A 22,908-nucleotide genomic window follows, 5' to 3' on the forward strand; every position below is an offset into this window, starting at 1 on the left:
AATGCTACAAAGTTCACTAGGACTGGGATTGGTAAATTTATCACAGTACTAGACCCATATAATAAATGATAACTATGATTATTACTAAAATAGAAAATTAAGAATGAATGTGAAAGAGATCAGAATTGATTCTCAGAGTCTATTTACCTTCACAAGATACTGTATCAGCAGGGGATTCCTCCTTCTTTTATTTTTTTTAAAAATGTATTTTATTGATTTTTTACAGAGAGGGAGAGGGATAGAGAGTTAGGAACATCGATGAGAGAGAAACATCGACCAGCTGCCTCCTGCACACCCCCTACTGGGGATGTGGCTGCAACCAAGGTACATGCCCTTGACCGGAATTGAACCCGGGACTCTTCAGTCCCCAGGCCAACGCTCTATCCAGTGAGCCAAACTGGCTAGGGCTCCTCCTTCTTTTAAATTGTGAATCAGTATTATTCTAAAAGTTATACTTAAGAGGGCAAAGGAAATTCATGAAATCTTTTTCTCTCTAATATACTGTAAAATTACACATGAAAGCCATGACAGGAACCGAGACAGTATTCTTTGTTTTTGAAACATCCAATCAGCTAAGAAACTTTCAACTCATTTTATTAAAGTTACAGAAACAATATCACAAAACCAAGATTAAAAATTGCAACTAATTTAGAACAAGAACTGGGAAGTGTCTTATGAGGACCTTGGAGGAACATATCTAGTACCCATTAAAAATTCCAAAACTCCTAAATAGTGTATACTACAATTACTCCATGATAATTAAGTCATACTGTCAGCTTAAACTATGATAGAAAATAACTAAGTGCTCAAAATGATAACGTACAATGTCTTCCAAGTAACCATGAAAGATAAAGATAACCTGTTAATATGAGATATAAAAAGGAAAAAGTTACTTTTGAGAAAAAAAGTTCAAGTTGAAAAAGTTTGGTTTTTATCTTTTGTTAATAATTTACTAAGAGATACTTCAAGGAACAGTGCTGGTCATCTTCAAATTAAAGTATATAACAATAAAATACTAGCAATGGTAACCACATAAACTATTTTCATGATCTAAAATTAGTGAATTATATACAGAATAGAAATCCCCAGAATACAATATTAAGTGGAAAATTTTACTTTATATTTTTCTATTTTAATAAAATACAGCAATATCTTTCTTAAACATGCATTTTTCCACCTAACAGTATCCATTTAAGTTAATATAAAATGTACTTAGGTAGAAACATCAAAATAAAGATATGACCAATACACTTCTAGAATACAATTATGATATCTCTTCACATTAGCTGTAGGGACCATCCTTATTTCTCAGATGCCTAGCACAGTGCCTGACAGACAGTAGACACTCAAGTGATGTTTAATGAATAATAGCTAAGTACAATGTGTTTTGCACATACATTCAAAATCCAGACAAGTTTGCAAAGGTACATAGGTTGGATATAGGTTTTCTGGCTGACTTCATTGGGTCCCACTGATGACTAGCAGTAAATCTTCATATCCATAGAAAACTGGAAAGTTGATAATTGTCTGGGTAAGGACCAAAAAAACAAAGTCAGGGAAACATGTCACCTAAGTAACAGTTGTTTTTAAAGAGCTGGTAAAAGCCACCTAATCACTCTGACACCTACTATACCAGTCACTCAGTGAAATGAAACTTAAGTGTATCCTCAACATTTGCTAGTATGTTTTTCATTGGAATTTTTTTATCATCCCTTATTTAAAATAAATCACTTTTGTCAAATTGTGTCCTGTAAAAGAATTAGGGGGATATGTTTTTACTTATTATGAGTACTATTATTGTTAATAGGATTTAACTTGGCCATTGGAATAAAGTGAGAGCCACAGTAAAGATTACAAAAAAAAAAAAAATCATGGTGCTGAAGAAATTGTAGCAAGGAGGAAAGGATAAAGGAGAAAGGGAAGGAATCCCACATATGGAATAAAGAGATTCAAATATGCCTAACGCTAATATCAATTATGACAAACAACCAGTAGGGCCTATGGTGCACCAGACACCATGCTATAAGGGATATAAATGCTAACAAGTCAAAAATCTGTAGTTCTAAGTAATTCATAGACCAAGACTCACAAATATTTATAATACAATATGCATTCTTCTTATATATATATGGGTCTTTTAGAGTAAGAATGATATTTACTGATTAATTGGAAGTGCAGGGGGAAAATAAGCACTAGGGGAAGCTGAAAATAATTCCCAAAATAGTAATAATCCACCTATTTAAAAAAATCAACAAATTATAAATGGACAAAATTATGACTTTATGACTTTAAAGCTATTTACCTTAATATTCTTAGAAGAATATGCCTCCATATAAAACCCTTAAGTGCTATACACAGAATTGTGATTATAGTCTCATTTCTTTATTTAAATTTTATTTGTTGATTTTGAGAGAGAGGAAGGGAGTTTAGAAAGATAGAGAAAAAACACACATATCGATTTTGTTGTTCCACTTATTTATGCACTCTTTGGTTGACGATTGTATGTGCCCTCACCAGGGATCCAACCCACAATCTTGCAGTATTGGGATGACACTCTAACCGACTGAACTACTAGAAAATGAAGTAGCACATCAGTGTGAATGTCAAGGGACCTGGGTTCTCTGGTCCATGCCCCGCCCACTTAAAGGTCTTGGAACCCTGAGCAAGTTCCTCAAGCTCTTGAACTTCAGCAATATGGAAAATGAAAAGCTGGATAAACTGACCTCCAAAATATCACCTTGCTGAAAATTACAATCCTAAATTATATCTTAATACTTAAAAAAATAAGCCATAATAAAAAAAATAAAAGGTTTTCTAATTGTAAATAATTATCCAACCCAGAGGAAGTCTGGAATCTTCAAAACACATAGGGGAACCCTGGGGGTGGTAGAATAAGGAATGTTTTCAAAGGAAAGCAGAAACAAAATAAGTAAAGGTATTATGCTGAAGACTGTACATTTTTCACTCAGCTGGGCAACTACCACCCTAATTATCCACATAATTCGCTTTACTTAAAATTGATTTATTCACTAAGTTCTACTTTCTATCTCTTATGTTAAGGCTACTAAGGTATTAAAGGGAGAACAAGAAAACCGAGGTGGATCTGGGATAGTATTGATGTTGAAAGAAAAACTTGAACTTGGCACAGATTTCTGCTTAAGAGCAGGATTTACACCTCAGAGAAAGGTAAGAAACTGTTCAAATTTATAACAGAAAGGAGAGAAATAAGACCATATTGTTTACTGCTGCACAGCTTTTTTTTCCCCTGTGTGTAAATGCCTGCTTTGCACACAGTTGATAAAATTTACAGAACCAATTTCTACATATGCAATGCTTTTCTGTCACTAAAACATAAGAGCATTATGTTTTGGCTTTAACATCAAGATAATAAAAAATTAAAAGTATTATCATGTCTTTAAAATATTTATGTCAAACATCCTTCTAGATTTTTTTCTTCAATCCTTTCTAATTGATCAAATTGCTATTTTCATATTGCCAGTCTGATCACAAAATTGCTGCTTTACAGAAAAATATTTTTTGCTGACATAAATTATGGGATCAGAGATACCAATACAGTAACAAAAAAGGGTGTGAGAGAGAGACAGATAGAGAGAGAGAGAGAGAGAGAGAGAGAGAGAATATGTGTTGCATCCATCTTCAAGGAAAGCATAAAGAAATGTATGTATGAAACAAAATACCATTCTCCAATGTAAGACCTAATAAAAGGCCTACATCATAAACATACTTTCTAGCATTTGTGAAATAAAATGCAGCACTGATTTTGAAAGCCATTCATAAGAACATACCATGTAAAAACGTAAGAATAGTGATTTCTATCAAGATTGTTACTCTGTAAGCCTAAATCTAGTTTCATCTTTCGATTTATATCTAAGTACAATGAATATACTAACTACAACTTCATGATTTCTTTTGAGTCATGAATACATATTTTAGAAATCTGCCTCCCTTCAGATATAGTGAGCATTTTGGTCCAGTACCCCAAGAGGGGAAAAACTCGTCTCAATTTACAACAGTAAATAAATAATTCAGTTAAAACTGAAAGTGGTACCAATCCAGCAAACTATTGATGGAGAGGTTTGGCCTTCCATGAAGCCAGAACAACATAAAGTTTTCAATGGGGATTACTTGTTCATACAAGTTACAACGACTGAAAAGAATACCCAGATTAATTATGAAATAGCTTACATTCTCATCTTATGTGGGGAAAGACCAGACCAGTGGTATTTAAACTTTAAGCATTTTAAGCTTTGAACTTTATATGCTGATACATGAAACAAACATTTAACCCCCCAAAAAAGCAATAATACAAGTCAAAACCTAACCAAAGGCCTCTATCAACTAAAAATCTGAAATTTTCTCTGCATGTCGGACAAAACGAAAAAGGGAAAAAAACGTAACCCAGAAAGCAAAAACCAAACAAGTCTGCTCCAACACTGAAGTCCAGACCCAAATCACCTACAGAACCACGCAGGGGAAAACACTCAAGTCCACTCATGGACCAGCAGTTCCAACACAATCCAGACCCCGACATTTTCCCACTCGGAAACAAATGCAGCGGGGCTTCTCCCGGGGACGCAGGAGCACAGCCCTCCACACGAATCCTGCAAAGTGACACCCAGAAAGTGTGCCTCTTTCTGCCCCTTTCCCTGGCGCCTCCCCGGGAGAAGGAGGGGGTTGTTTTTGTATTCTCCCCCACTGGAGCAAGACACAATCGGATGTGAGCTGGAGGAGAGAAACCACTTTTGACAACAGCAAATATTCACAAAAGTGCCCTTCCTCCTCTGACAGGATGGGCACCCTCCTCGCACACCCCTCCCCACTCCGACCCCTCCTACACCGCCCCCCCCCCCAGCACCACCCCCTCCTCACCCCGGAGCTACACTGCGTACACGGTTTGGTGCTACTGTTGCCCCGGAGTTAAAGTCGGAGCCAGAGGAAGGCAATAAAGCCCCCACAGACACACTTACCTTTCCTGCCCCCCACTTTTGAGTGCCTTCCCGGGAGCTGTGGAGGATGACACAAAGGGTAATAAAGGGGGGAGTGGAGGAGGAGGAGGAGGCGGCGGCGGAGGAGGAGAGCTGGGGAAGTGGCTGCTCCTGGGTGTAGTGAGATGTCTCCAGCCAGGGCCAAGCAGCAGCAGTAGCAGCAGCAGCAGCAGCAGCAACAGCAGCAGAGCAGGGTCTGTGTTGCTAAGAGGCTTTTGGTCTCTTTCTCTCCTCTCTCGCGGCCAAAGAGGAGGGTGGAGGGGGCTCGGGAGGGAGGCTACTGGAGGGGTGAAGGGGTAGGAGTCGTAGATGGGGGTTTTCGAAGAAGAAGAAACTCCTTCTCCTTCTCTCTCTGGCTCAATCCCCCTCTCAGGTCTCAGGGCTGGAGGGTGGGGGAAGGAACTCAGCCGCCTTCCCCCCACCCCCCCCTCAATTCAAGGTTGAAGTGGGGTAAAATTAGTGTCCTGTCCCTTTAAAAATAGAAATAAAAGGTGCCCCCCCTCTGCCACTGCCTCTCTCTTCATCATCAGCTGCTGCTGCTGCTGGGGTCTCTCTGCTTTGGGGGGGAGGGGGGGGATCGGGTAGAAGAGACGGGAGGCACTCACTGCGCATGTCCCTCACTGATGGGAGGCTGGTTGGTTGAAGGCAGGAGGAGGGGGAGGGGAGGAAATGAGACGGCTTCCCAGAAGGCTATGAGGCTCTGGCGACCCGGAAGACATTGTAGCAGGGGGTAGAGGGGCGGGGGCGAGGAGTAGGAGGAAGTCGCTACTCAGTAACACCCTCCGCCCCCTCCTCCCTCCTAAGGCAAAGTGGAGGAACGGAAGTGGGCGTGGCGGAGGCCAAAGGAGGTCACGTGTTGGGGCGGGAGGTGGGCGGGGTGGGAGAGGCGCGTGCGCGCGGCATGCCGGGAGTAGCGGTGTCTCCTTAGCAGCACCTGGTGAAGCTGGTCCGATCCAGCTGTGAGGCGAGCCTGTGGAACGGTTCCCGCTGTGGCTACATCTCGGCTCTGCCCTAGTAAGGGCAGACTTTTCTGTGAGAGGTAACGTGGGGGAGGCTGGCCCCTAGTAGGGGCGCCAACGGTGAAAGGCGATGTAAACCGGGGGGAGGGCGAAAGGCTCTGGAGACTGGGAATGCGGGCGGGGGGCTGGCTTGTGTAGGCCGGGCAGGCCAGAAAGCAGGCGGCTCCTGGTCCCCTGGCCTCCCTGCCGACGGATCCCGGGTGGGCGCGGGGACTCCTAGTGAGGCCGGGTCGGTGGCGGGGTGGCGACGGCACTCGGTGGGGTGAGGTCCTGGTGTAAGGAGGGCAGCGGACTCGGAGCCTCTGCAGATGACTGGTGTCCGCTGCTTGAGCTTGGAGCAGGGAACCTGTGCGGGGACGGAAGCTCCCTGTGTGAATGACCACAACTTCTAGGGCCGGAAGCGATGACTTCGCCACCCGCCCTGGAATCCTGGAGGGGCTTGGAGGATGAGCAGGCTGGGAAGCCGTGGTGGAATTTCTCTCCGCGTTTTGCGTTGCTCCTGCAACAACGCCTGTGCCTGTTCTCAGGAAGGGGTGGTGGATGGTGTAGTCCTTGATATTGGGTATTGCTGTTGATAGAGAAGGGACATATCTCAGTTTTCACCTTCTGCGGTGTAGATGAGAGATTTTTAAATGGGTATCTTAAGGGTTTTTGTGGTGGTTGTTTTGTTACTAGCCTCGGATTTAGAGCCTTCTCAATTAAATGCTATCTATTTTTGCTGGAAATAATGTTTCCCTCATAAGATCAGAATTAATTCCAAAATGTTTAAGAAAGGATTCATGAATTTACATTAATAAAGCTTTTTTAAAAAAATATATTTTATTGATTTTTTTTACAGAGAGGAAGAGAGAGGGATAGAGTTAGAAACATCCATGAGAGAGAAACATCCATCAGCTGCCTCCTGCAACACCTCCTACTGGGGATGTGCCCGCAACCAAGGTACATGCCCTTGACCAGAATCGTACCCGGGACCTTTCAGTCCGCAGGCTGACGCTCTATCCACTGAGCCAAACCGGTTAGGGTTTAGTAAAGCTTTTTAAAATAAAACAGCACTGTTTCTTTTTCATACTCTCTTTATACAACTTAAATCATTTCAGTCTTTCAGTTGGCGTGTTTTGTAAAGGTACTTTGAAAGATTATCACCCATCTATGGTTTCTATTAAGATCAAGAATCTAAAGTTTCTCATACAGTGGGGCCTTGACTTACGAGTTTAATTCGTTCCGTGACGGAGCTCTTAACTCAAATTACTCGTATGTCAAATCAATTGTGAACGAGTGAGACGTGATGCTGGGCTGATGTTGTGGCCTTCGCGGTGATGTTCGCTGCGCCAACTAGCAGTGGGGTATCTGAAGCTGGCTCGTAACCCGAATTTTAGCTCGCAACGCAAAGCAAAAAATTGGCCGAGAGACGGCTTGTATCTCGAAAAACTCGTTAGTCGGGACACTCATAAGTCAAGGCCCCACTGTATTTATTTGTGTTGGTGTTACCTAATCTGTAATGGGTCCTTTGGGGTAAACTATCAATTAAAGGTACTACTATTTCTCTTCATTTTGTTTTAGCAGTGGACCCTATTTATGCATCATATCCTAGTGCTTGCTACTTTCTGTGTGTGCTGTAATCTTGTCAAATGAAATAAAAACTAGTCTTGTACCTTAAAATTTTTTATATAGTAAAACCAGACGTTTATCACTTTTAACAGAAAAATACCTTGCAAAGCAATTAAAGTGCCTTAGGTAACAATTTTGAAGTCTTTTTGTGTGGTAAAATATACAAAAAATGAACAAATTATAGATATGCAGTCTAATGAATGCAGTGAACACTCTGTAATCATTACCAAAGTCAAGAACTAGAACATTGTTGGCCCTGGAGACATGTTCCTACCCCCCATCTATTCCTGATCATTCCTCCCTCCTCACCACTCTCAGAGTTAACACTATTTGGATTTTATGGGAATTATGTCTTACTTTTATTTCAACTATTTTTTTAACTAGCTATGCCAGCATTCCTAAAATAATATAGGTCAGTTTTGCCTGTATTTACCTATATGTAAATGAGTTACATATTATGTACGAGGGGCCCAGTGCACGAATTTGTGCACCTTGAAAGGAACTGTGGTCCTTGAGGCTGCAGTGGGCACAGGGGTGGGTCTCAGCCCATCCTCTGCGCCCCCGCCCGGCCCCTTCTGCCATGGCTTTCGGTCCCCTGTCTGCCTACAGCCCTACTCCCACCGCTGCTGCTCCCACGTGCTGATGGTGCCGGCTCTGCTCGCACCCACTAACAGCACATGGAGTTATTGGGGCTGGCGCCAGCAGCAGGTGCAAGCAGGGCTGGTACTGTCAGCAGGTGTGAGTGGCAGCTGCTGCCCCGATCGCCCCTCAGGAGCAGGGGGAAGTGGAGAAGCCCTCAGGGACGATCGGGGGCCAACAGCTTCCGCTCTCACCCGCTGACAGCGCCTAGTGATCGGCACCAGCGCCAGGCGCCAGCAGTGGATGCGAGCGGGGCCAGCGCTGACAGCGGGTGCAAGAGGCAGCTACCAGCTCCAATTGCCTCTCAGGAGCAGGGGATGGTGGAGAAGCCCTGAGGGGCAATCAGGGCCAGCGCCAGCCATGGGTGCGAGTGGCGGCTCCGGCGCCAGCAGCGGGTGTGAGCGCCCTGTGGGACCTCAGTGTGCAGGAGCAAAGAATTTTCAGTAACCACCAGAGGCTTGCCCTGATGACAGCGATTGGCACCCCGCCTTGGTCTGGCACCCCCACTCACCGGCTCCACCATCTCGCTGCAGCTGATGCCTGCCATGTTCCACACTCTGACGCCTGCTGGCAACGCCCACCATGTTCCGCACATGCCCCCTGGTGGTCAGCGCACGTCATAGCGACCAGTTGTTCGGTTGTTCTGCCTTTTGGTCTATTTGCATATTAGGGTTTTATATATATAATGTTATTTTCTCTCATGTTATTAATATATAACCATGTTAGTACATTTAGCTTTAGTATGTATATTTTCATTGCTGTATAGTAATGTCTATAGTCTACAGTAAAAGTATACTGTAGTATTTTTTTTTAATCCTCACCAGAGGCTATTTTTTACATTGATTATTATTTTTTTAATTTTAAATTTTTTTTTTTTTTTTTTTTAGAGCTAGGGGAAGGGTGGAAGGAAGGGAGAGAGGGGAAGAAGAGAGACAGACAGACAGACAGATATAGGTTGTCTCCCCCCAGCACGTGCCCTGACCAGGCTGGATGGAACCTGAAACCCTGCTCTAACCACTTTGCAACATGGGTCAGAACTAGTGTGGTCTTTTTATGAATAAGCCACAATTAACTAATCTAATATTAATGGACATTTGGATTGTGTCTAGTTTTTAACAATTATGGGCAGTGCTATTATGGATTTTTTAAATGTATTTTTATGCATATAGTGTACAATTTTGTGTATGCCCAATTTTTCCAAAGTGATATATCAATTTATTCTCCCACCAGCAGTATACAATTGATACTTTTTCTCGACCGTCCTGCCAGCAGTTGGTATTTTTTGATTTTTGCCAAACTGATGGATGTAGCTTTACATTATTGCTTTAATTTGCAGTTCCCTGGTTATTAATGAGGCTAAACATTTTTTTTTTCAAAAATATAAATTGGTTACGTGAATAGTCTTTAAGTATTTTGCACAGATTATTTATTAGGTTAAAAGCAATTTACCAACCGAATTATTATGTTCTGTGAATGTCAAATAAACCCCAGATTTCTAATACTAAGTATAAAAACAGAGTAAATTCAGTTTCTTAATATATTACATGTTGAAATTTTAATAAGTTAATTTCACCTTTTTTTAGTTTTTGAACTAGAGGCCCGGTACATGAAAATTCATGCACTGGAGGGGGGACCCTCAGCCCATCCTGCCCCCTCTCACAGTCCGGGAGCCCTCAGGGGTGGGAGGCGACCCAGAGATTAGGGGAAGGCACCGAACGCCCTATCACACCTCTGCTGCTACCACTGCTGGCAGTTCAAGCCTCAGCCAGCCCTGGTTACCTGAGCCTTGGGCGGACCTGGGCGGCTGAGTAGCCACCATCCAAGGCTTGCCTGCACCTTGGGCCAGCCCTGGGTGGCTGGGCAGCCGCCATCCGAGGCTTGCCTGTGCCTTGGCCTGGCCCTGGGGCCTGAGGGGACTGGGGGTCTCCAGAGGCAGGCATGCGGAGTGGCTAGGCCCGCCTGGAGGCGGGCCCTGCCTTGCTGTGCACCTGCTGCCCCGGCAGGGCTGAGGGGACTGGGCACCGCCATCTTTGAGGGCGGGGCAGTCAATTAGCATATTTCCTCCTTATTGGCTGTGGGCGCCACCATCTTTGCAATGGTGTGAGGGTCAATTAGCATATTCCCTCTTTATTAGGATACTAGAAAATTTTAAAGAACATATAGGTCAGCAGTTCTCAACCTGTGATTCTCGACCCCTTTGGGGGTCGAATGACCCTTTCATAGGGGTCGCCTAAGACCATCAGAAAACATTTATATAATTACATATTGTTTTTGTGATGAATCACTATGCTTTAATTATGTTCAATTTGTAACAATGAAAATACATCCTGCATATCAGATATTTACATTACAATTCATAACAGTAGCAAAATTACAGTTATGAAGTAGCAACGAAAATAATTTTATGGTTGGGGTCACCACAACATGAGGAACTATATTAAAGCGTAGCGGCATTAGGAAGGTTGAAAACCACTGATATAGGTACTATGTTTCCGTTTGGACAGCACAGTTCTCTATCATCATTGTTGACTTACATATCCTTACATATTTATATACTTTCAGTGTTCTTTATTTCTTCTAATGTCTCTGAATTTTCCTCGGAGATCCTTTTCTATTTTGTTTTTGTTTTTTTAGCATATTATTTAGATACAGATGTGTTCATGGCCAATGCTCTTAATTTTTTGTTTATCTTGCACTGTCTTTGTTTCACCTTCAATCTTGAAGAATGTTTTGGGGTGTATTAAATTGTAGGATTATGGTTGTTTTTCACCACCACAAAGGTAATATTCCACTGCTGTTTGACTTCCATTACTGACTTTGGAAGTCAGCTGTCAGTCTAACTCTTGCTGCTTTGAAAGAAATCTGCTTTTTTTTTTTTAACATTTTTTTAAAAATATATTTTATTGATTTTTTACAGAGAAGAGGGGAGAGGGATAGAGAGTCAGAAACATCAATCATCAATCAGCTGCCTCCTGCACACTCCCCACAGGAGATGTGCCCGCAAGCAAGGTACATGCCCTTGACCGGAATCGAACCTGGGACCCTTGAGTCTGCAGGCAGACGCTCTATCCGCTGAGCCAAACCGGTTAGGGCTTTTTTTTTTTAACATTTAAGAAATCTGCTTTTTAAAAATGTTTCTTTTATCTTAGATTTTCTGCTATTTCTTCATGAGGTTTTCCTGTTTTGGGTTCACTGGGTTTCTTAATTCTGTGGATCAGAATTTAAAGAACTATACCTATATTCATTTTTTAAAAATATATTTTTGTTGATTTCAGAGAGGGAGAGAGAGAAACATCAGTGATGAGAAAGAATCATTTATCGGCTGCCTCCTGCACACCCCCTACTGTGGATGAAACCCACAACCCCTGCATGTAACCTGACCAGGAATCAAACTGCAACCTTATGGTTCGTAGGTCCTTATTGGTGTGTTTTTTTTTAATCCTCACCCAAGAATATTTTTCCATTGATTTTTTTTTTTTTTAGAGAGAGTGGTAGAGAGGGGAAAGACAGAGAAAAACATCGATCTGAGAGACACACATTGATTGGTTGCCTCCTGCACAGGCCCTGACCAAGGAGTAGCCTGCAACCTAGGTACATGGTCTTGAATGGAATCGAACCCGGGACGCTTTGTTCTGCAGGCCGACACTCTATCCAATGAGCCAAATCGGCTAGCGCCCTATATTCATTTTTACTGTTTCTGGCTACTTGGTAAAAGTTATAAATTTTAAATTACAAATTAAAAGTTGTGGCTTTAGTGGCATAGCATTCATAGTTTCTTTTGTCTGTGACTGATAATTACAGTTTCTGAATTTTGTGTTTGCTGGTTTATGATTTTTCTTGTGTGCCTATGTGCTGGTTTGTTTGAAAAATTACAGGAATAGTGAGTAAGTACTAGCATAATAATATCTTTGTCAAGAAGGCATGTTTTTCTAGGAAAGATGCTTAGGGATGCTTCCAGCTCCAAATCAATTCATTTTCAAAATTTGGGATTTCTTCTGTTACACACATGAAATAAGCAGGACTTTGAGTCATATGAGTTGTGTTTTACATCCAGTTCTTCCTATACTGATGACACTGCCCTTGAGATCTCAACTTAAATTGTGTCATGGTTTATTTGAATCCCCAGGTTTGGTAGATCCTTTGCTTCAGTGTTTTGTTTTGTTTTTTGGTTTTGGTTTTGCTGTTGTTGCTGTTGTTTTTTACCATGCTCATCAAAGTCACCAGTAGCTCAGTCTTACTTTTTATTTCTCAGCCTTTTTTTCTGGATTGGCAAAAGGCCTCAGGAAAAAGTGATTGGGTGTGTGGTTTATTTCTCTGGTTTATCTTCTACTAGGTTTTGGCATATATTTCATGCTGCCTTATTTCTTTGATTTTTATTATGAAGGTTTTTCTTGACTTTGGCAGGAGGATTGATTCGATCTGCCTTTACCATAAAGAAAACCCTTATCCTCTCTTTTGTTTTTAAATTTAGAAATTCATATCAAGATCTTTCTGGTTCTGGCCAAAATTTTGTGTTTCAACTTGTCATACATGAGTTTAAAATTTTTTAAATTGAATTACCTTCTACAGTATAAGTAGCCAAGTTAATGAAAATATTTTCAGGTTTTTTTTTTTTTTAAGTTAACAGTTTCAAATGTAAAAGAATCTAAGCTTCAAGTATTGACTACTTCTACATCGTTTATTATTAAAAACAACTCATACCTATTTTAATATATATATGTGTGTATATATATGTATATACATAATTAAAATATATACATATTTTAATCCTTACCCAAAGATATGTTTATTTTAACAAGAAAGGAGGTTAGAGAGAGAGAAACATCATTGTGAGCGAGAAACATCGGCAATTGATTCCCGTGTGTACCTGGACCAGGGACTGAACCCACAACTTAAGTATATGCCCTGACCGGGGAATCGAACCCATGATCTTTCCATATACGGGATAGTACTCCAACCAACTGAGCCACAACAGACAGGGCATCTCATTTATTGCAAGTTCTCTTCTCCATAATATTTCCCATCAGAGTTGGCACCATGGTGGACCAAAATGCTTGGGCCTTTATACCCTCACCTTGCTCAAGCCCCTTGAAGGGTGTAATATTGGACGAGGTGGCTATTTCCCATCTCTCGGGGGGAACGCTTTTTATTTTTTTGGCACATTCTTTTGCTATTTACTTCCATATTTCTAAATAACATCTTATATTGCTACCTCTTGATTTTTTTTTTCATTTCATTATTTGTTGACTTCCCACTATGGATTCTATAAATTGGATTTTTTCCCCACAAACACCCCAACCACTCCCCCATCGTTCTACAGATACTTCAGTTTTTCAATATTTATTAAATCATTTCCAAACTAACTGATAGTTGTCAGCATATCCTCTCCATAGGTTCAGAAGTATTGATTATTTTTATCAGGTTTACCATAATGGAGAAATTTCTCCTGGAATATTCTGCTTCCAGATTAAGCCAGTTGCTTATTAATAAGGTTGTCCTTCGTGCAGCCTCTATTCTATGATGGATCATCTGTTGTTTGTATCCCATGTAATTCTTTGTCTTGTATGCTCCTTCTCTTTGTTTGGTCATGGTCTCCAGTACCTATCTGAAAGGCTAATGTTTTGAGGCATTATGTTCCTGTAAATATCTGCTACTTTATATGACTGTAGTCTGGGTATAGAATTCTAAGTTGGGAATGTTTTTCTTCAGAATTGTGAAGGAATTCTTAGTGTCTTATATAAAATCTGAAACTATTCTAATTTTCAACACTTTGCATTTCACCTTTCTCTCCCCATGAAAGCTTCTGCAGCCTTTTTGTTTAAAGCTTATAGAATTTTCTCTTCGTTGTACTCAGTATTCTAAAATGTCATAGTCGTAAAATAAATGCACTTTTTTGTGCGTTCCATGGGACCTTTCCATTTGGTAACTTATATCCTTCAGCTCTGAGAAACTTTCTGATACTTTTTGTGTAATTTCCTTGCTTCTGTGTATTTTGTTCTGGAAGTGCAATTAGACATTGCCCTCCTGGACCTGTTTTATTTCTCCCATTTTTTATGTTTTTACAATTCTATGCTTTACACTTCCTGGGAAATTTACTTGATTTTTTAAATGTTTAAAGATTTTCATTTCAGTTCTCATACTCTTTTGTTTACAATAGCTTTCTTGATCTCTGTATTTTTTTCACAGAATCCTAGTGGTTGGTTTTTCTTTGTTTTGTTTTGTGTTTTTCTTTTCTTTTTATGGACTTTTTTTTTTGAAATTTATTTTTCTTTGCTTTATCTAAGGTATTCTCTTTGTATGTTTTGGTTTCTTTCATTTTAGACGTTTTCCTTAGCTCTCTTATGATCCTTGATTGTGTGTTCAAATTTTGTAAGGGGTAGTAGAAAGTTATCTCGGGTCTTTATGAACTTGGCTGGACTTGCTAGCTATTGGTGGTTCTCACTGAGGAAAAATTTGGCTGGGGCACATATTAGAGGGAAAAACCCTAATGTGCATTTCTTAGGTATTTGGAAACCTTTTCTATTGGGCTAACAAGAGTTCAGTGCAAAGGATTTTTCACTCTCATGCCTTTAAGTCACTGGTTCTAGGATGTGGTTGTTACTAAAAACCAGTAGATGGAAGCTGCAGGTGCTGTTGACCATTTGTCAATTCACTGGACAGCCTCCCACAACAAATCCTGCTCCAAGCTGTAAGCCTGATTGCCAATGCTTGGAAAAGCAAGTGAAAGCAGAGAGCTCACGAGTATCAATATTCAGTTTTTTCATCTGTAATGCCCTTACCTTCTACTGAGGCTGATATCCCCTAGTGTAGAGTTCTTCTGTATTGCCCTCAATAGAACCTCTTTTCTTTTGATGGAGTGGAATAGAGGCCTTGGTTTAATTTTAACTATTTTAGTGCTGCAGGTCTTTTGGAAATGGCATTGTCAATGAATTCTATCCAAATTAAAACACTGGTTGTTAAGTGACCATGCTGTTATATGTTTCTTCTTTTTGGACAGGATTTGCTGATGGGACTGAATAGCTTTGCACATTTTACTAAGTGCTTAAATGGGAAAATAATGCAAGCTGAGATTGTAAACTAGAAGAAAGTAGATGAAATCTGAAATCGACAATTGTTCTCCCATTCTTTTCTTTTAGTTTTACTCCCCCTTTTCACTCCCAAATCATGCCCATATTCAAACAAGCATGTGTTGGGGTTGCTCGTTTTTCCTAAATTCTTTTTCCCCTTAATCTCACAAAAGTCTCCCAATCTCTTTCCCACCTCCAATAAAAACATAATTTTAGTAGTTTGCTACTTCCATGATGGATATGGGAATAGAGATGAGTATGAAGTTTTGACCAAAAAGTTGATGACAGTCTTGGCAAAGTTAAAGTTGAAAGGGTAATAGCTTTTCTTTTAATGTCTGTGGGATCAGTAGTGATGGTCCTCCTTTAATTTCTGATATTAATCATGTCTGATATTAATCATTTGTGCCTGCTCTTTTTTATTGTTTTGTTTTAACCTGGCTAGAGGTTTGTCAGTTTTATTCATTTATGTATTTAGCTTTATCAGTTTTCATTTTAGGCTGGATGAGTTTTTCATGATTTCTTTTTGTGATTGAGTTCTTGCTTTCAATTTCATTGGCCTGTTCTCTAATTTTTTGTTATTCTTACTTTGGGTTTATTTTGCTTTTCTTTTTCTGATTAACTAAGGTGGAAACTTAGATTATTGATTTTAGGTCTTCTTTGCTGTTCTCATATATGCATTCAGCACTATAAATTTCCCTCTAAGGCAGCGGTTCTCAACCTGTGGGTCGCGACCCCTTTGGCGGTCGAACGACCCTTTCACAGGGGTCGCCTAAGACCATCCTGCATATCAGATATTTACATTACGATTCATAACAGTAGCAACATTACAGTTATGAAGTAGCAACGAAAATAATTTTATGTTTGGGTCACAGCATGAGGAATTGTATTTAAAGAGCCAGAAGGTTGAGAACCACTGCTCTAAGGACTGCTTTTGCTACATGTCAAACATTTGGTAACTTCTATTTTAATTTTAATTTTATTTACAATTCTTTTTCTTAATTTCTCTTATTTGATCCATGTGTTTTATAGAAGTGTGTTGTTTAAGCTCTGTATTGGGGGATTTACTAGCTATTTTTCTGTTTATTTCTACCTTAATTCTATCATGGTGTTAGAGCATACTTTATATAATTTCTTTCTTTCTTTTTTTTTTCAAATATAAGGTGTTGGGGGGTTTTTTTTGTGTGTGTGGTGTGTTTTTTTTGCCCCAGACTGTGGTCTATCTAGGTGAATGTCCCATGTCAGTTTGAGGAGAATATGCATTCTGTTCTTCTTGGATGCAGTATTCTATGTATGTCAATTAGGTCCTTTTGACTGGTAGTCCTGTCCAATTCAAGTATTTCCTTAGTGATTTTCTGTCAATTACTGTTCGAGGGATATTGATGTCTTCCAAGTATAAAGTGGATTCCTCAATTTCTTCTTGCATTCGTATCAATTTTTGTTTCATATACTTTGATTTTTTGTTGTTAGGCAGTTGTTAGGCACTCACACATTAAGAATTGTTGACTTAATAGAATTCACTCCTTTATCATTATGTAATGCCTTCTTTAATCTTAATACTTATCACTCTGATATTTGCTCTATCTAAAATTATATATTGCTACTTAAACTTTCTTTTGATTAGTGTCTAACTGCCCCCCCCCCCATCCCTGTACTTTAATCTGTGTTGTTATATTTAAAATGTCTTGTAGACAGTATATACTTGGGTCTTATTTGTTTATCTACTGTGACAGTCTCTACTTATTAATTGGTGTTTTTAGCCCATTAACGTTTAAAAGTCATACTGACATAGTTGGATTAATGTCTGCCACATTTATTGCTGTTTTCTCTGGGTTGCCTTTGTTCTTTTTTCCCCCGCCCTGGTCTTTCATTTTCTGCCTTCTCTGATTTTAGTCAATCATGTTATATCCATTTTTTTTCCTCCCTCAGTCCATAGTTCCACCTCTTTAAAAACAAAAACAAAAAAACTTCATTTAGTGGTTACTATAGGGTTTGCAGTGTACATTTATAAGAAATCCAAGTTTATTTTCAATTAACACTGTACCACTTAACAAGTAGTACAGGTATCATATAATAGAATATTGCCAGGTCCTTGTAATAGTCTTTACTTGATCATTTATACATTGTTAAGCATATCAAATGCATTCTTTATTTCTATTTTATTGTTTTCAATTTTTTGTATTTCCTTTTGATTTGTTTTCAAGAGTTTCCATCTGTGCTTACATTGCCCATCTTTAATTGCAGGTTGTTTGCTTTTTTCATTAGAGCTCTTAGCATATTGAATTCCCAGTCTTAATTTTAAAATTGTTGCCATTCCTAAGTCTTACTGTGTCTTTTCAATCTCTTCAATGTATATTTATTTTTACTTTTAGCGTGCCTTATAATTTTTTGATTGAAAGCCAGACAAGATATATTCTGGTATAAGAAACTAAAGTAAATAGGACTTTAGTGTAAGATTTTTATGTTCACTCAGCTCAAAGTTAGACTATCATAAGCTGTTTGGAATTTCCTTACAGATATTTAAAAATAAGGTCTGAGATTTGTTCTTTTAGTTATAAAGAGGAGCTCTATTGATATGATGGTATGGCGCTTGCCTAGGGGAAGCAGTCTGTATTTCTGTGATTAGGTTTCAGTTTTGTTTTGTGTGTGTGAGAGCCTGTGCCCCTGGGCTGTGCCCATGTTCATGGGTACTTCTTAGCTTGCTTTTTGTGTACATCTGGGATTATGGAGTAAATTTCTGGAAGTGGAATTGCAGGCTTAAAGTCTATACAAAATTGAGGCTTCTAGTAATAAGTGGTTGTGTCATTATTGTGTGTTAACCACAGCCTTACCAACTGTGACTATTCTTTGAACTAAAATGAAACAAGCACAAGATCTGCATTTTTAAAGAGATTTATTTTATTTTTCCTAAGTTATTTTGTATTAACACTAGAATATGACAATAATTTTGCTACTTATCAGCGATAGTTAATAAGGCAGAGGAATGTTAAAAAGTGGAACTTTTCAGTTTGCTACATTAATGTAGTAGAGCTTCATCTATAATCTTTCTTTTTACCCTTTGTCCAGTTTTATTAATGAAGGTTGTATCAAGTGCATAAAATAAAGTAAAATGGCCTGCATATTTATCTTGATACTGGAACTGTTTAAATTCTTCTGAACCCTGTTTTGAATGTTTGGTTAAAAATTAAATTCCCGAACCACTGGGGCTATTGCCATTGTTGTGCATAGTTTTGAACACCCTTTCTAGTTCTTTCATGATGACTGATTTGTTCAGGTTTTATGCCTCTACTTTTCATACTATTTATTATTTATTAAAAATTACTTCATCAGCCCAGCTGGTGTGGCTCATTGATTGAATGAGGAGCTTACGTTTTGATTCCAGGTCAGGGCACATGCCCAGTTGAGTCCCTTCCTCTCTGAAATCAATAAAAACATTTTTAAAAATTACTTCATCAGTTTTGTGCCTTGGTCTTTATTCTTTGTTATGCACTCTTTTGTTACTTTTATTCCTTTTCTAGCTTTATAGGTTACATGTTGCAAATACTGCATATTTATTTTTTTGTTTAATAAGTTGGTAAGTTTGTTTAATACTAAATACTTCTACATGGAGTTACAATTTTGTGTAGGTATTCCTCACCTACCAAGCAATTGTAGGACACTGGTTGAGTGTCCTAAATCCAACTTAATTCTGAAATTGTTTACCTGGAGATAGCATAGATTCAACAAGTAATGGGCTCAGTTCCACAAGACTGTCCCCCTCTCCTAACCCCTTCAGACACCAGTCGCAAGTCAGATTTGTCATTTGTGTTTCTGAACAACACATTTAAATTACCCACTCATTGCGTTCGATTAATTTGCTAGACTGGCTCAAAAAATTCAAAGAAGCATTTTATTTACTAGATTACAGTCTATAATAATAAAAGCATAATATGCTAATTAGACCAGATGTCCTTCCAGACATCTGTCTTTCTGGCTGCCACAGCGGCGGGCAGGAGCCAAGGCAGAGACAGAGGTGGCAGGGGCCAAAGCCCTTGCACAGATTTTGTGCATTGGGCCTCTAGTTTATTATAAAAGGACTAGTGGCCCGGTGCACGAAATTTGTGCACGGTGGGGGGTGTCCCTCAGCCCAGCCTGCACCCTCTCCAATCTGGACATCCCTCTCACAATCCCGGACCACTGGCTCCTAACCGCTCGCCTGCCTGATTGCCCCTAACCCAGTGGTCAGCAAACCGCAGCTCGTGAGGCACATGCGGCTCTTTGGCCCCTTGAGTGTGGCTCTCCCACAAAATATCGACTTCTGCACATGGGCCACGAAGTTTCAATCGCGCTATATGTGTGCGCCCACATGTGGTATTTTGTGGAAGAGCCACACTCAAGGGGCCAAAGAGCCGCATGTGGTTCGCGAGCCGCAGTTTGCCAACCACTGCCCTAACTGCTTTTTCCAGCCAGCCTGATCGCCCCCTAACTGCTCCCCTGCCAGCCTGATTGATGCCTAACTGCTCCCTTCTGGCCCGATCACTCCCAACTGCCCTCCCCTGCCGGCCCGATCGCCCACAACTGCCCTCCCCTGCCGGCCCGATCACGCACAACTGCCCTCCCCTGCCGGCCCGATCGCCCACAACTGCCCTCCCTGGCCGCAACCCGCCTTCTCCGCTGGGACCCGTCTCCTCTGCGCAAGGCGGTGGAGATGCCGGGACTGGCCTCCTCTGCGCCCTGTGGAGCCGCGGGACCCCCAGGCCTCACCGCACGGAGCAACCACCGGGCCCCGCCTCTGCTGTGCGCATGACCATCTTGTGGCAACGTTGCGCGTGAGGGCCATCTAGGCTTTTATTAGTATAGATATAACTCAGGAACAGCCAGATGGAAGAGATGCATAGCAGGGTATGGTGAAGGGGCATGGAGCTTCCATACCCTTTCAGAGCATGCCACTCGCCGATATCTCCACTTGTTCACCAACCCAGAAGTTCTTCAAACCCTTTGGGATTTTTATGGAGATTTCACACAGGCATGATTAGCCAATTTCACTTTCTCAAGAGAATGGGAACAGGGCTGAAAATTCCAAGTTTCTAATCATGACTTGTTTTCTTATGACCAGTCCTCATCCAGACCTATCCACAAGCCCACTAATTGTCATCTCAAATGGAACAAAAGACACTCCTATCACCCAAGAAATTACAAGCATTTCAGGAGCTCTGTATCAGGAACCTGGGATAGAAAGCAATGTATATTTTCTATTTCAACAAATATAGTCATGCACACTTAATGAGGGGGATACATTCTGAGAAATGCATCTTTAAGTGATATCATCATTGTGCTAACATCATAGAGTGCACTTACACAAACCTAGGTGGTATAGCCTGCTACACAGCTAGGCTATATGTTATAGCCTGTTGTTCCTAGGCTACAACTCTACACGGCATGTAACTGTACCAAGTATTGTAGGCAGTTGTAAACCAATAGCAGTAAATATTTGTATATCTAAACATATCTTAAATATAGAAAAGGTACAGAAAAATGATAGAAAAGATAAAAACTTATATACCTATCTGAGGTGCTTACCACGAGTGGAGCTTGTAGAACTGGAAGTTGCTCTGCATAAGTGAGTGATGTATATACTTCACACTACTGTAGACTTTATAAACATATGTGAAAATGAGGGAGTTATGTTTGGTGATCTTGATAAAAAGTGAGTCTGTAACTTTTATGAAGACACTTTGGATATTTTGTTACCTTAAAGTCATCATGATGAACAGTTATCTTGAAATACAAAGAATGCCTTAAGTTTTTTTTTAGTATTTTCCTGGTTTGAAGTCTGAAAAGGATAAAGTTTTCCTCTGTATTGTATGATGTTATATAAGAAAAAATTCTAAGATATCTTTTTAAAGCATTAATAAATAAAAACTTAGCATTCCCCTAAAACACATCCAACTATTTTAAGATCTTACTACAGTATAAATGTTTAAACTCAAATGTCTGCCTTGGCAGTTACCTAAGCATGAGGATGGGGGCCGGGGGGGGGGGGGGGGGGCGCTGGTGGTGGTGGTGTATACCATTAATAAAGCACCATTGGAGAACATAATTTATTTGGCCCTAGTATTGCGGGAATCTGGCCTCTTTATGTTTCCTGCACAAGCTGAAGAGTCTCATTAGAAACAATATACTATTAAAGTTTTGGGGGGAAATTCTGAGATTTTGCATTCACATTGATAATTTCTATAAATTCTCAAATGGTTTCTCTCTAAGGCAATGCTATTTTAAATGTTTTCCTTCCAAAAATAGTTTAATTACCATTTGCTAATTAATTCACTGGGGTTGTAGCATATCATATTTACATAACTGTGTAAGCATGTCAAAAGAAAAAAATTATTTAAATAATGGTAAGGATTTTATTCAGTTATTCTCAAATGAACATATGCCCTGGAGTAATTGCTCTTACAAGAAAGTACAATACAGTACGTTATGAGTTCAGGGCTTTTAACTCTAATATTTACCTTGCTACATGCAAATGTTCCTTAATTCTAGCTGGCTGAAAAACAAGTTAAATATATTCTTACCTCAATGTTATCTCAAAAACCAATAACTGATCACACACAACTGCCCTCCCCTGCTGGCCTGATGGCAACATCCATGGAAAACATGGAAAGCATCCACAGATTTCTCCTAAAATACCTTTTGTTTTACATTATTTGCTTATCTCATCAAGAGTATTTTTCTAACTAAAGATAGGCAGAGTTCTAGCCTTCTGTCCATTCTTACTCTTTGAACAAAATGTCTACTATTCAGAATTAGACACTAGGTAAATAGTAGTAGAATTTGTTTTTATGTAATGGAGGCTTATAGTGATATTATTTTCAATATTTCTGTAGTCATCATCAGAGAGTAGTGTTAAACACTTTTATTTTAATTGACCAAAAATTCTTGTCACAAAGTAATACTGCCCTCTGCTAGGATTTCAGGTTTTTGTCCCCCTCACTTCCACTCAAGCTATTGAAGAAAATAATGTTTATTTGTATGTTTTTAATTTTAATTTCTATTCACTGATTTTAAAAGAGTTTTTAAGTTGTCTGTTAGTAAATTTAATCTTCTCTCATGTAAATGTTTTTGGCAAACTGTTTGGAAAGTTGTATATTTTTATATCTCCACTAATAAAAGAGAAACATGCAAATTGGTGTCACTCTGCTACATCCACAAGCCACCCCCACCAGCCAATCAGGAGCAAGTATGCAAATTAAACCAACCAAGATGGTGGCGGCCAGGGAATTGGAGAGAGCAGGAGGCTTGGGTTGCCCCCAGCGATGGAGGAAGCCAAGCTTCCTGCACACCCTGGCCAGACCTCACCGCTCAAGGCTACAAAGTTTCAATTATAGAAGATAAATAAATCCCAGATACCTGCTTCCCTCCGCTCAAGGAGGCGCTGGAAAAAAAAAAAAAAGGAGGGGCTGGGAGCTTGGGTTGCTGGGGGCCATGGCCAGCCTGCAAACAACCATCCGCCCCTCACCCAGGCTGGCTACACACCCCCAGTGGGGACCCTCACCCCATGGGGGCATGGCTGGCCTTCAAACAACCACAGGC

At 40.1% G+C, this 22,908-nt stretch overlaps 1 protein-coding gene and 1 long non-coding RNA gene across 3 annotated transcripts in view; one reads left to right on the plus strand and one right to left on the minus strand.

Annotated features, from left to right (window-relative positions):
* Positions 1 to 577: 577 nt before the first annotated feature.
* LOC106696842 lies at positions 578 to 5,597 on the minus strand. The gene is made up of 2 exons (XR_002828754.1): positions 4,989 to 5,597; positions 578 to 1,527 (listed from the first exon to the last, which is right to left on the minus strand). It is a non-coding gene; the product is annotated as an uncharacterized LOC106696842 (long non-coding RNA).
* ORC4 (origin recognition complex subunit 4) overlaps positions 4,978 to 22,908 on the plus strand; it is a 65,558-nt gene continuing 47,627 nt past the window's right edge. Inside the window, exon 1 of one of the 2 annotated variants that reach the window (XM_023752425.1) lies at positions 4,978 to 5,046. The gene's annotated coding sequence lies outside the window, so the exon portion shown is untranslated. Of the gene's footprint in view, positions 5,047 to 5,877; positions 6,046 to 22,908 lie in introns of those variants that run through there. The other variant, XM_014454158.2, reaches the window with a different exon arrangement.

This window comes from Myotis lucifugus, unplaced genomic scaffold, assembly GCF_000147115.1.
Source record: "Myotis lucifugus unplaced genomic scaffold, Myoluc2.0 scaffold_32, whole genome shotgun sequence".
NCBI classification, from domain to species: domain Eukaryota; kingdom Metazoa; phylum Chordata; class Mammalia; order Chiroptera; family Vespertilionidae; genus Myotis; species Myotis lucifugus.